The following is a 6585-nucleotide window of genomic DNA, read 5'->3' as shown; positions in this document are numbered from 1 at the left end:
TTATTTGTATTATTCTAGAAGCTCGTGCACTTGTGACACCAATTCTGGGATGATATTTAGACACCGCTATTTTTATGAATTATTCACTACATTTCAGACTTTACTTCCGCATTTAATTCTTTATTATTAATAAATTTAAAAATTATTTTAAAATAGATAATATTATTCTAACGTTGGCTTACCTAGCAAGTAAAATGTCACGCGCCATCACGGTCCGAAGGTGAGAATTTCGGGTCGTGACAATAGTGGGCAGTATATTAAGCAAATATACAGCAGTGGACACACGCTCTCCCCAAAATCTCAAAGGCACAAAGGCCCGAAACCTTAGTGCCCTTGCCATGTCCAGAATATATCTATGTCTCCTTTCAACAACACCATTCTATTGTGGTATGTATACACAAGAGCTTTGATGTACAATGCCATAATATTTTAGTAAACTATTCACTTGATCATTGAAGAATTCTGAACTATTGTCTGTTCTAAGACATTTCACACCACATGTAAACTGATTTTTGACAAACATTAGGAAGTTCCTTAGCACTACAATAGAATCTGCTTTAGTAGGCATTAAGAAAATCCAAGTGTATCTAGAGAAATCATCTACTAGAGTCAAGAAGTATCTTTTACCATCATGAGTGGGAACTCTATAAGGACCCCAAACATCAGCATGCACTAGATCAAAGGGATTAACAGAACAAGTAGTACTTAGAAGAAAGGGCAGTCTTGCTTGTTTAGCAATAGGTCATACAGAGCATATGTGATCCTTCAGCTGAGTCTTACACAAGCCATTTATATTTTTCAAGACTTTTAAAGGAGCATGCCCTAATATCCTATGCCAAAGAGATATATCATCAATCTTACTCTTATTCTTAGAACTACCTTCATTGTCACTAGTTAAACTGGGGATGATATTTACAGATGAATAATTGAGTGTAGACTTGTTGTCAGCTACCTACTGTGGACTTTAGTAGCCTCTATTTCTCATAATATAGAGACCATCCTCTTCTATACCAATCCCTATCACCTTCCCACTTGAGAGTTTCTGAAATAAACAGAAATCAGGAAAAAATATTGCACAATACTGTAACTCCTTAGTGATCTTTGACACTGACAATAAGTTGTATTTGAATTCAGGTACATATAGTACTTCTCCAATTATTTTATCTTGAAATATATGAGACTCTCATGTCTTATTGATAGCAACATGTTCTCCAGTAGGTAAATGAACCTTATTCTTACTCATTTGTGATAGTTCTTTGAACTTGTGAAGTAAACATAACTTATGTACCATATGATTGGTTGCTCATGTGTCTACTATCTAGTTATTGTCAACTAGACTAGACATTAGAGCAGTAGTAATACCTGATGTCCCCATCTGTTCTACATTAGCCATAGGCTCTCCTTCTTTCCTTTTGTTCAACATTTGCAGAATCGGATTGTACTGTTCTGGAGTGAAGAACTGAGCTGGAACTGGTGGTGTAGAGACATATGTTGCTTGCTGAGAGGAGCCTTGTGCTTCGGATACCTGTTTTCCTGCATTACTAACATTATTAGCGTAAGTGTTAGGTGTTCCTCCTTTCTTTTTGTACTTGAAGTCTGCTGGATATCTATGTAATTTGTAGCAATTTTTCTTTGTGTGACCTTTGAGTTTGCAGTAGTCACACTGAAGTACATGCCTTCCATAGTTGTAGTTGTTTCTAGTTTTGTAATTGTTGTTACCACTGCTAGTGTTACCACCATTGTTATTCCCTATACTACTTAGCAGAGCAGTAGCATCATTGCCATCAAAACCAATACGTGTTGATCCCACAGTTGCCATTCTTCCTTTGACTCTCTACATTCACTATCATAGCATATGCCTAATTTATATTTGGTAATGGTCGAGTCATAAGAATTTGATCTTTTGCATTCTCATAGGACTCATTAAGACCAGTTAAAAACTTATATAGCTTTTATAATTGATAGTGCTCAGCATGTTTAATAGACTCTGGGCATCCACATGAAGGGGGGGGGGGGGGGCAAGTGTCTCATACGCATTCCATAGTGCCCTAAGTTTTGAAAAATACACATACACAGTTGATATACCCTGAGTAAGGGTAGCAATTTCCTTGTGCAAGTAGCAAGCTCTGGAGGCATTTACTTTATCAAACCTCTCCTTGAGGTCTTCCCAGACCTTATGTGCATCAGAAGCATAAATTACAGTGCTAATAAGACTTTATGACACAGTGCTCATTATCCAAGCTAAGACAATAGCATTGCATCTGTCCCAGAGTTCATGTAAACTAGGATCATACATTTCTTTTCTACAAGTTCCTAGAACAAAGCTTAGTTTGTTTTTACCATGCAAAACAATCTTCATCGACCGACTCCAAATCGAGTAATTTTCAGAACTATGAAGTTGAATTGAAATGAGAACAGAACCTTATGTATCTAAGGGATGAACATACAGAGGATGATTGTGATGTACCAAATCTGGATGTTGAGTGTTCAACATCTTATTTGTAGTCGGAACTTGAGAAGCTGAGGAAGTAGAATTGAGTAGATTAGAGTCACAACACACACAGATCTTCTGAATTTTTGGATGAATTGTATCAGAAATTGACGTAGATCAAAGCAAGCCCTACTTGTAAGGATTTTGCCAAAACTGACTGAAATAGTAGAATAATGATCAACGAGTGAGTTGCAATTAGTGAGATTTCTCTTCTGATGTTGTTGACCTAATTGATCTAGTCTGGAAACTCTGATACCATGTTGAAGAGCTCAACCATGGCAGAAAAGAGAAAAGAGTCGGTGGAGAAGAAGCTCCATTTCTATGTATTGAAAATGCCAACTGTATATTGGAAGAGTACTGTACACGTCTAACTACTTCTACTAGTTATAACAATCAATCATCTAACTAACTAACTGAACTAACACTACTAATTACACTGTATTAACTTACCTACTGGACCCCACATCTATTCTTTCTACAATTTTCACCTTTATTATTTTTTAGCCTCTTTGTTTATCTACCTCTGTTTCTGAAAAATTAGAGAAGAAAGAAAAGAAAGTAAGGCCATTTTCCTGGAAACAGACAAGGAAGTACGAAAGGAAAAATAAATAAATAAACGATATAAAGAAAAATAGAAAAAAGTAAAAGAAACGGAAAGGAAAAAATAAGCAAATTACAGAAGAAATTCATGTAATTTGATTTTCTGGATTAGGGGCCGATATATTCAATTTTACCATTTACCCCTGTTCATTCTTCTCTTGCTGTTGCTTTTTTTTTTTGTACATTCTTTTTAGATTTTTTTTTATTTTAAAAAAGGAGAATATTATAAAAGCATTGAAATTAATTAGACTCTCTAACAAAGGGGAAAGAGTTAGGTACACATATAGGTCAAATCAATTCGCGCTAAGCGTTGATAATTAATTTGCGAAAAAATTCAGTTGGTTTGCAAAAATTTTCAAATGATGACTAATTTTTTAATGCAGACCAAAATAGTGACGATACGAATTACCGTAATAACACCCTAATCAGCATAGCTCATGTTTGCAAGCGCATCTATCTCAAGTTGCTAATGATATTATGGAAGTACTAAAAATTAACTAAAATTTACTGCAGTAATTAAACTATTAATAAAATAGCAAAATGTAAGACATATGCTAAAATAATGTTCTGTCAAAACTTCAGTTTGATCTATTTTGAAAACTAAAAATAATCTTTAACATATTTTCTACATTAGGATATGAGTAGTATATTTTCTTGGGATTAGGAAACTAGTTTTCCGACTCGGAATCATATTCCCCACACTACATCAAGCGACAAGTGAAAATTATTAACTTATCTCTTTAGCTGAGGAATCATTATTTTACCTTAATTAATGTTTCTAAGACCAGTTTAAAACAGGCGTACAAAGGACGCTAAGATATAGGTAAATTTGTGTTTCCATAACCACGCTTGGGTTATTCGAGTATATTTTTTCTCTCCAGTTATAAGCACAATTTCCACGTTGACACTCTTAAAAAAAGGGACGCAAAGCATTTCCTTCAACTTATAATATTTGTTTTTCACCTTTTCTTCAACTTATGACCCACTGCAAAAAGTTAAAGTAAGAAGTATTTTAGAATTTAGTTTTACACGGTAGATTTAAAATTTACAGAAACGTGGACCTTTCAATTAAAGCACGTTCTATAATATCTTGAAATAAGTAGTCTTGTTTTCTTATGAACCATAAAATAAGTTGTCTTGTTTTACTTTTTGCCAACCCACTTGTCCCCACATTTTTTTTGCCAATATATACCCTTCATCCCTCCACCTTGAATACCTCACTTCAAACACCCTTCTGTTTACTTATTCATCATTTTCTTTATTTCTGCTTTAGAGTTTATTCACAAAATATGGGTCATGACTGCCATGGGATTGAGAACAAGAAATCAGTTGCTGTAGTTGGCCTGAAGATCCTAATTAATCATAAGCTTTCTCAGGCCAAAGCAAATCCTAATAATGTTTCAAGATTCACTAGAGTCAAACCCATCTTCCACACGAATTATACTGAATCTAGCAGCAGTGAACAAAATTCTTGCTTCCTCAAATATTGTTGCCTTTGCAACAAGACTCTGAGGCTTGACAAACAAGTTTACATGTATAAGTACGTACTTTAGTCATATGCAACTAGCTTAACTTTATTGTTTTTCTCCATTTTGCATATTAATTAACGGTGCTTATATTAATTAATGCAGGGGTGATATGGGTTTCTGCAGTTTAGAGTGTAGGCACAGGCAGATTTATTTGGATGAAATTAAAGAAATTGAGAATTGTACTAAGAAAATGTTGCGATCTTTTCGCCAATGTGGAGACGGTGGTCGGTGCAGTGAGACTTCGACATTATTGGAGGAGTACCATCAGCGGCGCAACCCCTTGTCATATTCCAAGAATCGAACTATATTCACATTCTCATAATTCATTCCTTTTTCCCTCTATTCCAAAATTCTTTTATTGGTTCCAGTCGAACCATTCGGTATTCGAAATCGTAAATTTGCATCGACTAATTCAGATAAGCATTGCATATGTCTAATAAGGGAAAAAACGGCTTGAGGTTGTTCCTGCAATAATTCAAGGACCCATCAGCAGAAATATCTCTGAGGAGTAGGCTTTCTTCCGTGAAAGATCCCGGTCTATTTCACCACTCTTAAGTGATTTTATTCTCAAAATTGACGTGTTGAATATATATTCTAAGTGTATAGTTGAAGTGATACATAGGAAATATACGAAGTGACAACATGAGCTGTCGAAGATGTTGATGTGGGTGCATCCGTCCATGAAAGTCTCCTACGTGACAATAATTGATGACGAGGATGATTTTAACCCACACTACTTCTCTTTATCCATTTTTGTATTTTCGAACTTTATGTAGATTTGAGAAATAAGTAAAACTCGTAGTAGTATATATTTCAAGCATTCTCTTTTGAGCTAATTATGTTTATCGAATACTGTTGTTCCTGTCCAATTGTTGTCAATTCGCACTAGTTGCTTTATTAATTTTTTCTCTCTAATTAAATACACTCTTACTGTTACTTTTAATTCGACGTTTGCTTGTTAGGGTGGAAATACAAAAGAAAGAAATAATGCTGGGAAAGACGCGAGCAATGTGTGATAAAATGAAGGAAAAACCTTTTCCAGAACATATATGTGTAACAATTTATATTTCCTTGGCATCTATCTATCAATAAATATATATATATCAAGATATCACATTCCATGAGCAAAGAAAGGGGAGAGAGGAGAAAATGGTTAATTTCAAATTAGGTCACTTAATTTTATTCACAATATCATGGTAAAATATTAATTTATTTTATCACATTAAAGTAAGTAAATTTTATCCACTATAATAGTAAGTCATAGCTGTCTTCCATAGCCTGCTTCGAATCGATTTTTCACATCCAAAATTTTGTATTTATTTTTTATTATTAATTATTGCATACTATTTAGTATTTATTAAATGCTCTTCTTAGTGTTCCATCTCTAATATTTTTCAACTTGCGTTCGCCAAGTAATTAAACTAGTGAATAATACAATTAATATTCTCAATATAGAAGTCGTGACAAACAAATATTGCAGTTTGATAAGCCCATCTTCTTCTTTCAGGCATGATAGATCACCTGGCATAAATTGAATGATGATATATAAGCACGTTTTGTCTCTAAGTGTCATATATATTGCAAAGGACCTTTTATTAAAAAAAATATCTTATATTTATTTCAGATTGAAAATATCTATCTTGGCAGTTGGAAATATGTGGTTCCTATCAAAATTTCTTTGTCCGTAGAGATTACTAACTTTGGAAATACTTAACACGTTAAGAGTAGATCATATAGCAATAAATAAATTAAAGAAGTAATATATCAGCACACATGAAAATTAGCTTACGAATTTCAGTTTATCTTTCTACTTAATTAGCTTTTGAACTTTTTAGTAGGGACGTTGTGTTTGTAAAGCTTGATAGCATATGCTGCAGCGATTAGCCGATTAGGCATAACGTGCGACACGCTTATTCTTCTTCCGTCACATGAGAATTATCACTTATTCGAAGATGATAAAATATG

The 6585-nt window shown here is 34.0% G+C and overlaps 1 long non-coding RNA gene across 1 annotated transcript; it reads left to right on the top strand.

The window, feature by feature from the left end:
* The first annotated feature begins 4310 nt into the window (after nucleotides 1-4310).
* On the top strand, nucleotides 4311-5489 carry LOC104095574 (uncharacterized). The gene is made up of 2 exons (XR_011415085.1): nucleotides 4311-4631; nucleotides 4723-5489. It is a non-coding gene; the product is annotated as an uncharacterized lncRNA (long non-coding RNA).
* Nucleotides 5490-6585: the final 1096 nt, after the last annotated feature.

Source organism: Nicotiana tomentosiformis, chromosome 3, assembly GCF_000390325.3.
Source record: "Nicotiana tomentosiformis chromosome 3, ASM39032v3, whole genome shotgun sequence".
In the NCBI taxonomy this organism is placed as follows: Eukaryota; Viridiplantae; Streptophyta; class Magnoliopsida; order Solanales; family Solanaceae; genus Nicotiana; species Nicotiana tomentosiformis.
Note: the sequence above shows the minus strand (reverse complement) of the source record. Positions and strands in the feature narration are given on the sequence as shown.